Source organism: Ovis canadensis, chromosome 5 (genome assembly GCF_042477335.2).
Source record: "Ovis canadensis isolate MfBH-ARS-UI-01 breed Bighorn chromosome 5, ARS-UI_OviCan_v2, whole genome shotgun sequence".
Classification (NCBI taxonomy): domain Eukaryota; kingdom Metazoa; phylum Chordata; class Mammalia; order Artiodactyla; family Bovidae; genus Ovis; species Ovis canadensis.
Window position 1 is genome coordinate 75,108,073 of NC_091249.1, and position 13,583 is coordinate 75,121,655.

At 49.4% G+C, this 13,583-nt stretch overlaps 1 protein-coding gene across 10 annotated transcripts in view; it reads right to left on the reverse strand.

Moving 5' to 3' along the window:
• Positions 1-13,583, reverse strand: part of TNIP1 (TNFAIP3 interacting protein 1) — a 50,598-nt gene that overhangs the window by 33,361 nt on the left and 3,654 nt on the right. For 2 of the 10 annotated variants that reach the window (XM_069592283.1, XM_069592278.1), the window contains exon 1: positions 11,169-11,389. The exons of 4 other annotated variants lie outside the window; for them this stretch is intronic. The gene's annotated coding sequence lies outside the window, so the exon portion shown is untranslated. Of the gene's footprint in view, positions 1-11,168; positions 11,539-13,583 lie in introns of those variants that run through there. 4 more of the 10 variants (XM_069592275.1, XM_069592285.1, XM_069592280.1 and 1 more) reach the window with 4 other exon arrangements.

Sequence of the window (13,583 nt, forward strand, 5' to 3'; positions counted from 1 at the left end):
AGGGCTGACATCTGTTCCACAGGTGACGAAACTGAGGCCCACTTGGGGGCTTAGCCTGATCTAATGCCACTGGGCACTGGCTGCATCCTGAGGCCAGCCAGACCCTGTGTCTCTGGGGGAAGTGAAGTTCTCGCTAGCCCAGGGAGGACAGCCTGAGTTGGTCTCTGGCACTGGGAACTGGGAGGACACAGAGGCCACAAGCAACCTCCCCAGGGAACGGCAGGGGCTGCCACGGAAGCTGGTGGGTGTGGGGGACAGTGTGGCGAAGGGAAGGGTCTCCAGAAAGAAGGCAAGGACAGAAAGTCGTAAGTCCTGGCATCTGCTCTACTGCACACTCTGTCGGCCATGGGCAAGCTGTCCATTCTGTGTACCTCAACTCCCTCATAGGCACAGAGAGAGGAGCCTGGACTAGAGACAAACTGCATGATGTCTTCATGCTGGCCTAAGGATCCATGGAGACCCAAACTTTGCGAGCCAGCCACAGGGCAAGAAAGAGGAGGGGACCCTGTACACACACAGAAGATAGTCCAGCCCTGGATCAGGAAGAAAGGATCCCAACAGGGCAGGATCAGAGACGGAAGCAGATGGGACACGCTGGGTGCAACAAAGAAGGGGGAGCCCAAGCGCACGATGAGACCCTGAGCCGGAACCCTTCTCACACGTTGCCCCAGGGCTTTGCCCTGGTCCCAGCTTGGCCCACCCCTGCAAGCTGGGTGACACTGACCATCCCCTCACCTTTTCTGAGCCTCATCCGCAAAACAGAAAAAAATAACAGAAACCATGGATGTCGGATTAAAGAAACTAAGTGAAGCAATATGTGTACAACTGGAAGGGAGTTCTCACTTATTTCCTGACTATTTGATTCAATAAAGAAATGTATTCATTTTGTAATAAGATTTCCTAAATGATAATAATTATAATACCTCACGAAGTACCTGGCACTTAGTAGGTTCTTACCAAAAGCCTGAGGCAGCCCCTAACAGCCCAGCTGATGGGTTGTAGCATCCACTTAGTTCTCGTGATTGCAAATAACTGTAAGCAGGAACACTGGGACAACACCACAGCTGGTGAAACTGAAGCTATGAGAAGCCCTTGGACCAAGGCCACGTTCAGGAAAGATCAGGAATCATCTGAGCCTCAATTTCCTCAACAGTAAATGGGAATATCCTGCAAGTCCCCCAAGGGCTGACGGGAAGTGAGGCATTATGAAACATCTCGCAAGCCTAAAACAAAAATCTTCCCACTTCCACACCTCACAATGACCTCCAGACCACTCCACCCATTTCACAATCAGGGAAACTGTGGCTTCAGTTCCATCCATCAGAGAGCGGGCCAAGTCCTCTGATGACTGTCAGCAGAGACACTGCACCTACCTTAGACAGTGTGTACCCAAGGAGCCCACCCCAGCATCTCACTAGTGAGAAGCCTAAGATGTAATCAGTCTTTCCAAACAATTCAGTAAGAGGCTACAGGCAGAGTGTAATATGAGGAATGGGCGGGGCTCAGGAATCATGGGATCTAGCGGAGGCTGTTGTTGTAGTCACTAAGTCATGTCTGACTCTTTGTGACCCCATGGACTATAGCCCACCAGGCTCCTCTGTCCATGGGATTTCCCAGGCAAGAATACTGGAGTGGGTTGTCATTTCCTCCTCCAACGGATCTTCCCGACCCAGGGATCAAACCCACATCTCCTGCATTGGCAGGCAGATTCTTTACCACTGACCCACCAGGGAAGCCCTCTAGTCTAGATACACCATGGCAAACATTTTCCATCACCTGGCCTCAGTTTTCTAAAAGGAGGGGTTGTTGATGATAGCAATAATACAATATAAGGGGGCAGACTAGACAATTTTTAAGGCCTTTTCTAGTTCTAACATTCCAGAACTTGCAATATATTGCCATCCATTTCTAAAATCTTCTGATCTTAAAAAGGCTACTCTCCCCAGCTCAGAACCTTCCCAGGTGGTTCTGTGGTAAAGAATCCACCTGTCAGTGCAGGAGATGCAGGAGACAGGGATTCGATCCCTGGAGTAGGAAATGGCAACCCATTTCAGTATTCTTGCCTGGAAAATCCCATGGACAGAGGAGCCTGATGGGTTACAGTCCATGGGGTTGCAAAGAGTAGGGCATGACTGAGCACGTACACCCTAGCTCCCATCCCTCCCAATGCCCAAGTTGCTGTCCTGCCTCATGAACCCTCCTGCAGTGCTCTCAGGGGTGTGTCGCCTTCCCAAGAGCAGTTGGAAACCCCCAAATGATGTCTGCAGCCCTTCCCTGGGTCCTGCCCTCCTCCCTGGTCTGCATCCAGGTTCCAGGTCAGCCTGAGTGTCATGTCTCTCAAGCACAGCTGGCATCTCCCACGTCCTTCCTCCCCACACCACTGATTCACCCAGAGAGAGAGCCCCACTGGCCCTACTTAGCCTCCAAGATCCAAGCTCTACACTACCAGCCCAGGCACAGTGGGGAGGACCAGGCCATTAGTTGGCTGAAAACTCTGCATAAGAGGACCAAGGAGCATCTAACTAAAGCTGGGATGGGCCCTGACAGCCCTGTGCTCCCATAAGCCAGGCACTGCACTGCGTCATTAGGCACAGTATTCCCGCATTTTCCTCTTACCACACAGAGATGAACATTCTTATCCCTATTTTCCAGCAAGGAAACCAACCATCTTGGCTGGATGGCATCATCTCTATTTTTCAGACGAGAAGGCAGACTCAGACAAGTCAAGTCACTTGCCTGAGGAAACACAGCTGGTTGGTGGCAGAACGAAGAACCCAGCCTCATTCTATCAGACTCCACACCAGTGCCCTTTCCACTGGCCTGCGCTGGCGGAGAGGCACAGGCTGAAGCTCAGGGGGAGGACACCAGTCCTGTTGTTCCACTGCCTGAAACGCTCCAGGTTCCCAGCCGCTGCCTCTATGTGTCACTCACCTTGCATGAGGTCAGCTGTCGGTCTGCCCTGGACTGCCAGTAGTCACCAGGGCTCAGAGTCTCAGGTTGAAAGGAAGCTCAGGGGAGATTCAGACCCATGCTTATCCAGTCCCCAGGGGAGCCAGGGGACTCTGGTTGACCATCTTTAGTGACCCAGACCAACTTCCTCCCCCAGGAGCACCCCCGGGCAGCCAGCACTAACTGCAGTGAAGCTACTCCCAGCTCTGGTTGCACTGCCCCTGCTCTGCCCTCTGGGGTCCCTGAGAATAAGGAACAAGATGCCCCTCTTCTCCATCTCAGCCCTGAGCAGATTCGGAACCTGCAGCACTCAAGAAGCAGACTAGCCCTTGTTCCCTGCACTGTTCACAGGGACAGGCTTCTGGACCCCTCCCCATCCCGTCCCCTCCACTCCCACCCTATCTGCATCTGACCTTGAAAATGGACAACACTCCAGATGTGGCTTGCCTGACCAAACAGAGGAACTTTCACCCCCACCTTTTAGGTGTTATGTTTCTACTGATGTAGCTGTGTGGACACTTGCTTTTCTTATACCTGGGTCACCCACGGTAAAGAATGTCCTTTCTCAATTACGTCAACAATCAGGTTCGGTAAAGCAACTATACTTCAATAAAAATTAATTTAAAAAAAAATCAGGTTTGTATGGCTGACATGAAAGTTATCTTATAAAAAAGTATGCTTGAGGAAGTTTCAATTATTTAAAGGGCCAGAGGTAAGTCATTCAGTGACCACCTATTTAAGAAGCTAGAATCTCTGTCTCACTTTACAGAGACTGGACAAAGCTGCACACTGACACACGGCTTCCAAAAGCAAAAATGTCCTGAATGTTCATCAAGAGGGGGCTAGTTTAATAAACTGTGGTGCATTCATTCAATGGAATAGCACACGGACATCGAAAAGAATGGGCAGACTGCTTTGCAATGACAGAAAGGTGCCCATAAAATACTGTTAAGGAAAAAGGCAAAGCATTGATGTATAATGAGATATTATTTATCCTGTTACACACATTCATACACACACAACTATGTGTGCGAGTGTATGCGTGTGTGTGTGTGTGTGTTAGTGTTAGTTGCTCAGTTGTGTCCGACTCTTTGCAAACCCATGGACTGTAGCCCACCAGGCTCCTCTGTCTATGGGATTTCCCAGGCAAGAATAATGGAGTGGGGGTGTAGCTATTCCCTTCTCCAGGGGATCTTCCCGACCCAGAGATCAAAATCACGTCTCCCGCATTGCAGCCAGAGAGCTTCACCATTTCAGCCACCAAGGGAAGCCCTGTATGTGTGCATAAACATATACACATACTATAAAATCTTACATATGCATAAGAAAAGGTCTGGAAAGATACACACCAAACCACGGCTAGTAGTCAGCTCTAGAGAAGGACTTGGGCTAGGGGACTGGAATCAAAGGAAACCTTTATTTTAAAACTTAGATTTTTTAACTCTTTCCAAGAGAAATCTAGCCTGTTCTATTTTTTAAATTGATTTTTAAAAAACAGGTAGAAGAGAAGATGGAGAAAAAAAGACAACTTTCATTTTCTACTTTATACCTTTAGCATCCCTTGAGTTTTTGGAGTTTTTTTTCTCCAGTGAGCACATGTTATTTTGTAACTCTTCTGAAGGGAGAGTTCACTTTGTTTTTAAGTTGCTTGACAAAGTCAGAACAATAAGGAAGGGCGATTGTTCTGGCACCAAATGAGGCTGGTTGGCAGAGGGCAGGGATGAGAGCCTCCTTATTATGAATCTGCCTCCTATGCACAGACGGGTTATAGGGACTAGTTCACAAATCAGAAGGGACTTCATCACCTGAACCAAAGAACTTATTCATTAGTAAAATCAATATTTCTATGGTCTTTCTCTATTCTAACAGTCTGTGATGTATATTGTTTCATGATAAATAATTTACATATATGCAGGAAATTCCTGTACTCTAATTTCATTCTGGGAAATATTTGACCAAAGTGAAATTAATAGAGAAAAAAATGTAGATGACTAGTTATCATATAAAGACTTAAAAAGCAGTGAACAAAATGTTTAAAAAAAAAAAATCAAGAGGTAAAGTCCAGGGTCGAGTTTTCTAGTCAAGGAATTTGGCAAATGGAGAGTTGGTAACTGTAGATTGTTTCAACCTGGAACCTTCCAGAAAGGATCTACCTTCAGGAAGGTCAAGGCTGGGTCGGAGGCAACAAAGGTGGGAAGAAAAGCACCAGACTTTGGTGTGGGAACAAAGGTGAAGCTTCCCATCCACTACCCGTGGGCCCTCACATGGGGCCTTATACCTGCTTTGCTGGAGAGGAAGCCAAGCCCAGACGGGTGCAGAGCTGGGCTCAAGGTGGCCCAGTTCCCAAGGACCAAGCAGAATGTCCCCCTCTTGATCATCAGTCCCCAGCCTGTACTCACCACTGCCAACAGCCCCCTAAGAAGGGCCGAGAAGGCAGCCCAGGCAACTCCAGCCTGTGAGCCTTCGCGTCCTCACAGCTCCTGGGATCCACTGGTGCACCTACCGCCGTGCCTAGAAGCCTGGCTTCCCCACCCACCCACCCCCCAACCCAGCAGCTGGCACTCTTGACCCAGGAGGAGCCCCTCGCCTATCAGCTATAGGGTCAAAGGGCACTAGGCTAATCCTGGACCTAAAGGGAAGGGAGACTCAACTGTCCTCCTGTGTACTTGTGCCCAAAATGCCCAACAAAGGCTTTCTCCAACCCTGTAACTTTTCTCCATGGGGGAAGATGACAACTTTTGAGAATTCCCCTCATACCAAATACGGTGAAAAGAGGGTTTCTGGGAAACCAGGGCTCAGATCCTGGTTCCACTCCCTCACCAAGTGACCCTGAGCAGACCTCACTTTCCTGGTTTCCTCTCCCCAAGGAAATGCTGCGAGGACAGATCCGCAGAACTCCCTGTAGACCTTGAAGTGCTAACCCAACAGGGGCCACAGTGGCTGGGAAGAGAACAGCTACCAGGGACCACCAACCAGGTAAAAGCCACAGATGCCCTGTTTCAACAGTGAAGACTGGAAGTAAGCTAACGAAGAAGAAAATGAATAAAGACACCGGGGCCATTTCATACCAGCGAATGTTAGTACTATGCTGTTCAGGCACTAAAACTAAGTCGTGTCCGACTCTTTGTGATCCCATGGACTCTAGTCTTCGAGGCTCCTCTGTCCATGAGACTGTTCAGGCGAGAATGATGGAGTGGGGCGCCATTTCCCTCTCCTGGCTATCTTCCCAACCCAGGGATCAAATCCACATCTCCTGTCTGACAGGCAGATTCTGCACCACTGAGGTGCTAGCAAAGCCCCTATTAATACTATACAGTTGTGAAAAACAAATAGGCCAGAGCTAGAGATCCAAACAAAAATGAATCTCTCAAACATAATAAAAAGCAAAACAAGCAAGCTGCAGAAGAACACAGCTGGAAAAATTTAAGTAACATCTTAAAACATATAAAACAATATTAAATATTGTTTAGGGATGTATATATTTATAATATCCATAAAACTATAGAGAAATACAAGAGAATAAACTCTAAATTTAGAACCCTTGTTACTTCTGGAAGAGTGGGGAAGGAGATGATCAGGGAGAAATTTCAAATGAACAGAATATGTTATTTCTTAAGCTGAATGGTGGCTCTCCCAAGTGTCTGCATGTTACTCTCTGCGTCTGAAAGATTCCTTTGCATTTTCTAAAAGTTAATCCTGCCATCTTCAGACCCCTGTTCCTCTTCCCAGAGACTGGGATTGGGGGGACTACACCCCAGAGGCAGAAGTGGGGCTGTGGCAAGACCAGGGTTCCTCAGACCACAGAGATGAAGCTGACCAAGATCATGGTCTGCTGGCCAGCCGAGAGTGGTGTAAGCCTCCTCCACTGTGGGTGGAGACCTAACCAAGCGCCCCTGACTCATGGGACACCCCCACGCCCGCCCTAAAAATACCAGCTCTGACCGCTGAGTAGGACGCCTTGGTGACATGACTCCCATAGCATCCCCAGCCCTCCCCCACTACCCCCATCGCCCCCACACACACCCCTGCCTGGGCCACCGGCCTGTCCACCAGCAGGTGCTCAAGGACACAAGGAACAGGGTGAGGTCCCTGGGGAGACAAGAGTTCAGCCCTGCCTGGGGACAGCCCTTGGACAAAGAGCCACCGCTCCTCAGCCCAGTCATCCGTTCCTATCAGAGGAGTGACTGACTGTCCTGGGCTGGTCACAGGGGGGGCACAGATAAAAACTTCTTGCCAGCAGCCAGGCCGTGGTGGCTCTGCCTTCCTTCTGGCAACTTCACGGAGCTGCTGACACTCTCCAAAGAGGAGCAGGATAAAGGAGGGGCAGGCAGGGGGACAACAGCAAGAAGCCAGGAGGTGGAGCACAGAAAGGCCTGGCCCAGAAGCAGACTCAGAGACCTCCGGGCAGAGAAGGCAGCCCAGTCACTGGGCTACGGCCCTGAGACACCTGTCAGTGCAATACCCTCGTTCTCCAGCTGGGACACCAAAGCCAGCCAAGGGAGGGAGACTCGCCCACGGCTGCAGGGGACGGTGGAGACAGAGAGGCGAGGAAACCCAGATCCTCTGTTGGCCAGCTGTCCACTCTTTTTACCATACCTCCTACTCCTCCCTCTCCCTCCCTCCAAGGGGTCAAGTGAGCCATGAGCAGAGGGGTAAACAAGAGGGCAAGAGAGGAGGTGGGCCCACCACAGCGAGCCCCTATCACCTGTGGGGTGCTGGGTGCTGCTGAGGAAATTTGGGCCAGATGTCCTCTGTGGCCCTCCCACGTATACACTTCCACTGTTCCAAACAGGGATGGAAGGGCGTCTGAGATACCACAGTGGACGATCCATTCACAGAGGACACAGAATGGTCCAGAGGTGGCAGAGGAAGAAGGGCAAGTTATGCCGAAGCCTGGAACATCTGACCTTCCTCATCATCTCCTCCTGAAATCCCTTCAACATCCTCAAGATCGGCATCGTTAATAAGACTGAATGGTGTTCAGCAGCTGGCAGCGACGGGTCACTTACACCACAGCAGCCCCACGCCAGCCCTGCGCTGAGTGCTTGACAGGCACTGTCTCCTTCATGGCGCCCCTCTGGAGGCAGCGCTTACGTCACAGAATCTTACAGATGAGGAAGCAGGCGCAGCCCCCGTCCAGGTGTGCTAACTCTAAATCAGGCACGCCACACCACGGGTTCTCAAAGAGCAGCTGGTCTGGCGGCCCCAGCACCGCTGCCACCAGCTGGCTGAGCCGCTCTGGGGACGCAGCCCTGCAGTCTAACAAGCCACCCAGGGGATTCTGATGCATGCTCAGGTTTACCAACCAGCTGCTCTGATCACTTCCCAGTGCTGCCGACGGAGCAGGGAAAAACTGACACTTCGCTGCCTGGCAGTCAAGACTTTAGGGTTTTTCCTAGCCCAGCTGGTCAGCTCCCCCAACCCAGGAGAGCCTTACCCCAAATCCTCTGCCCAGTTTCCTAAGTTCCAGAAGGAGCTCAGGCCTAGCTCTGTACCTCCTCATCTTGGCTGGGCCTGGCCTTGAAGTCACTTCTCTGCAGAAGCCCCCTGACCACCTGGCACCCCCAAAAGTGCATCACACCCCACTGAGACTCAGTGCCAGGCAACTGCTGGCACACTATGCCTTCCAGCTAGCACTCAGGGCACATTTCTGCCCAGTCTACCACATGCTCCTGGAGGACAGAGAACCATGAGCACCATGCCACTCCACACAGCACCACACCAAAGGACTGTCAGGACCTGTTTGCTGACTATCAGGAGGGAAAATCATGTCATGGGAAGCAACTTCTGGCTCTCACCCCAACTCTGCCACTAATTCTCTGGGACAAGGGCCTTCCCATCTCTAGGTCTCAAGTTTCCTTATCTGCGAAATGCACCATCATTCTGGTTTCTTCTACTCTGCTCATCGTTTGAACAAACCCAGCAGTCTTATCCCAGACACTCTTACCTAGTAACAGGAATGCACATGTGAAGACTAAAGAGGTCCTGGCTCTCACCCTTTCACTCCAGGAAAAGAGAAAGACAACAAACAAGCAAACACTAAAAATTACTGTTTCCCAGACATATACAGTGTCTCTACACACACTTTCTCATTTGCAAATAAGCACGGTCATTTCAAGGCATGATGAATGTATTAAAAATACATATAATAGTAATATGACAGAAAGTGAAAAAATGAGTTACTTTGCATAGAAAGGTCAGGGAAGGCCCCTCTGAGGAGGTGACATTTGATCTGAGACCTGACAGATAAGGATGAACCAGCGTGGAAAGAGCTGGGGAAAGGTGTTCCAGGCAGAAGCAATATCCACAAGGGCCTCAAGCAAGAATAAACTTGCCATATTGAACACGGAGGAAAAAGCAGGCTGCTGTGGTTAAATCACAGTGCGTGTGAGAGTAAAACAGTACCCAGGGGTACCCAGAGAGGGAGGCCAATAGCCAACCTCTTTCAATTCTGAGGTGTTCAAATCAGGTCGGCCAACCCAACCCAGGACATCCGGGCCCAAGTCACAGGCAGGACTGGGGGGGTAAGGGTATGAGTCAGACGCCACGGCTTCCTGGGGCCCCAAAGGCCCTGGTGTGGGAATAGGGGCAGGCAGCAACCCTCAGCAGGAGTGCCATGCCATACCCACGGATGCCCACAGGTGGGGGAAAACAGATTCACCTACGTATGTAGAACACAGGACACTCAGGGCTGCTGTCTCCAGAGGGACATGATCAGGTGCTTCTGTGAAGTGCCAGACCCTGATCACATTATTTTTCCAGGACACAGCCAGGATAGTGGAAAGGAAATAGTGCTCAGGATTCAAGGCTTACTAGTCTTGGGCATGTCTTAACCTTTTTGGTACTCCGTTTCCTCATCTGAAAATTGAGGCTACTAATAGTGACTCTCTCCTAGGGTTGTTGAAAGTTTAAAAGAGATACTAAACGTAAAGCACTGTGCCTGGCAAGTGATAAGTGCTGATAAACGTAAGCTGTAACTATTACCATTATTGGTTTTTCACTACCTCAGTTCTCTCTGCTGTAAAACAAGGATATTAATACATCATAGGCTTGCTATAAGCCTGTGCTAATAAATATTCCAGCCTCCTAATGCAGTATCCATTGTCAGGAATGAAAAAAAGAGAGAGAGACAGTTCTCTTTCCGGATCTCTCATCAGGTGCTGAATTCCCCTCTACCATACCACATTGTTTGGAAAATGAGTAAGAGCTGATTAAATTACATTTTGACAATACTGTGAAATAAAAGTGATGCATTAGGAATCCACAGATTTCTCTGTACTGTCATTCTGCAAAGGGGTGGGGATAAACATTGCTGATTCTTCTGCATCACCCACAAAAGTCCCCCCCCCAACCAAAACGGTCTCACCCAGTCGCACAAAATTCCCACCCACAAAATTCCCATACAATTAATGAATGTATAATACAATCACTTTCATGTACACACAAACTCGCACTCTCCTGCAGATAAATATTCTACAGTGGAAAACTCACACACGTAGAAACTCCACACCCAAAAATCCCTCCCCCAAACTCACTACAGCTGCCCTGCAAATGCACCCAAATGTTGCCTCCAACAGAGGGCAAAATATTTTCAACAGAAAGAGTAAGTTCACAACGAAATCTGGAATCAAACGCGCCGAGTTCAAATCCTAATTGTGCAACTCTCTAACTGTATGACCCCAATCTCCAAATGCCTCAGTTTCCTAAACTGTAAAATACAGATAATAATAATCAAATTCATTTTGAGGGTGACAATGACAAATGAGTTTAAAACATGTAACGAGTTAAGATCAGCACTTGGAAAGCGCCCAATAAGCTATTTTCCTCTTCATTACGTGTGCACACTGCCTCCAAAACTGGTCTCCCATACTGTAAACAGATCCACGCCCGCACACACACACACACACACACACACACACCCACCCACCCCACCGGTCTGCACGCCTTGCACATCGACTGCACGCTCGTCCCAGACTCGCTCGCCCACTCAGTGCGCACGCGCGCCCACCACCCTCCGCGCGGGTCAGGGATTCCCCACTCAGCCGGACCTCGCCACCCTCGGAGGCGCTGCGTGCCTCGAGGCTAGCCCTTGAGCCAAGAAGCCAGGCCACCAGGCCGGGCCTGACCTCCCCGCGCCACGCCCGGTCACTGCCGAGACTCGGAACGGCCCAGTCTCGGGCTCCCTTCCGTTCCATTCCCGCTCCGCCCAACCGGCTTACCTGAGGGTGGGGGCCCTGAGGGACAGCGCCCTGTTCTCCGCGTCCAGTCCCGAGTCCAGGGACAGTGTAGAGGCCCGCGCCAGGCTCTGGCCTCACAGCACTCAGCAGGATCCCAGCTCCTGGCAGGGGGACCTGGCCAGGGACTAGGAAGTGCTGGGGGCCGGGCCGCCCCACCCCTGGGAAAGTCCCCAGCGATTGACAGGCCGCTTGCCCAATCACGCGGCGCCGTCTGGGCTGGCCAGCAGCCGCCGGGGTGGGACGCAGCTAAGTAAACAGCAGCCGCTGGAGGTCAGGGGGCCGGAGAGAGTCTGCAGATTGGCCGCAAGAGTCCCGTCCCGCAGGCCGGCCCCTAGGTAGCCTCCGGGCCACCCCTCGCGGCACTCCCAGCTGCGGAAACTCCGGGCGCCAGAAAGGGGCTACCCCGAAAGCCGGAATTTCAGAGCAGAGACGAGCCGCAGAGACCACCCACCCCTTCCTTGGGCCGAGGGGCACGCGGCCCAGAGCGCGGGGAGGGGATTTGCCAAAAGGTAGTAAGCATTTGTAGCTGAGCCAAAGCTAGAGCTCCGGGTCCTAGAGTTCGGTCCAGGGCGATCCCAAGACTTACAGAGCTTATGGAAATTCTGAGCTGAAAGTACCTTTAAAGAATCTTATTGTCACAGTTGACGTTTTTTGCGCCCTTACTGCTCCAGACTTGGTAAGCTTTATTTAATTTGCTCAGCCACGCTAGTGAGATGGTTTTCTATCCCCAGCCCCCACTTTTATTTTTAACCATAAATTAAGATACAAGGGACGGGAAGATTAGAAGACCTCAGTAAGTGGCTGAACCAAAATTCAAACCCAAGTGGGCAAATCCGGAGCCCACCTCCTACCATCTACCTATACCTGGGTCAGATCATGCAAACAAGTTGTGAGAGTCCCCAGACCTGGCAGGAGCAGTAACATGGTAAAGGTTGGGAACACTTGTTTTTTTAAGCCCATCATTTTACTTAAAAGAGGGTAAATTTTAATTTCAAAAAGTGGAAGGGCCTGGACTTCCCTGGCAGTCCAATGGTTAAGACTCAGAGCTTCCATTGCAGGGGGCACAGGTTCCATCCCTGGTAGGGGAATTGAGATCTCACATACTGACTGGCCAAAAAAAAATTTTTTTAAGTAAAATTAAATTTAAAAAAAAAGTGGAAAGGCCTTGTAATAAAGAATAGCTTGGATAAAGAACAGCTTTATAATAGGAATAAAGAACAGCTCTTTAAATTGAGGTAATATAGCTTTATGAAAAACTTATTCTAAAAGATTCATTTCACTGGAACTATGGAAAATTTAGTGATTGACAGGCCCTCATCCTTGGAAAGGATCTGAGGACCTATTCCATATAGGCCCTCATTTTACAGGAAAGCCCTGTAAATTAACTGTGACTGTACGTGAAAACACACATACACACCCCTACCCAAGTACTCTCAGGCTTTGTGACATCCTATGATGCTTTTAGTTACTTCAAAGGGGTTATCAAATTCTCAAAACAATATTAATTCTAGTTCATCTTAATTGCAAAAATAAATTGAAGAGAGGGAGGGAGAGAGGGATGTGAACACCAAACAAAGCACCCTTGAGTGAAACCAATTCGGAAGGGTACCGGGAGATTACAATCTTGGACTGATTCATGCTGCAGCTCTCAGGCATCCCCTCACCCATTAGGATCCCCCAGTCTAGTTTTTGTTCTGCTCTTGTCTGTAATTCCCAATTTGCCTTTTCCTAAAATGCCCAACCCAAGTCTTCTCATGAACACTGAAATTTATTTTAAAAAATGAAGAGTCTCCAGTTATTTACGTCTTGTTTCCAAACTACTTCAGCTGTTTTTCTAAATGTCTGACCTTAGAGAATTAGGTGAATTGTTTCATTCCACAAAGTACAGGATGACTCTTAGAGGTGGGCTTGTTAGCCAGTGCTCTAGAATGGCATAAAAAGGTTACACAGTCATCTTTTTGCCCAATCCCCTACTTTTGGATAATTTTTCTTAACATTTACAATGTGTGAGAAGAGTCATCTCTTCGAAGTGATGACTACACTCACCCCTTTCATCCTTTACAGTCTGTTTGACTTTCAAACATTCCACCGTGTTAAAGGCCATAGGATTATTGATCGCAATCCCCTATTTGGCAGATCAGTAAACTGAGTCTTCAATGTAATAATAAAAGCAGGGGTCCCAAACCTTCAGAATCTATTGCCTAATGATCTGAGGTGGAGCTGATGTAATAATAATAGAAATAAATGTAACACTCTTGAATCCTCCCAAAACCATCCCTTCCACCCCAGGCCATGAAAAAACTGTTTTCCACGAATGCCGTTCTTCGTGGCAAAGAGCTTGGGGACTGATGTAGTAAAGATTTACTTAAGGCCACACACATTGAGTGATGTAACCAG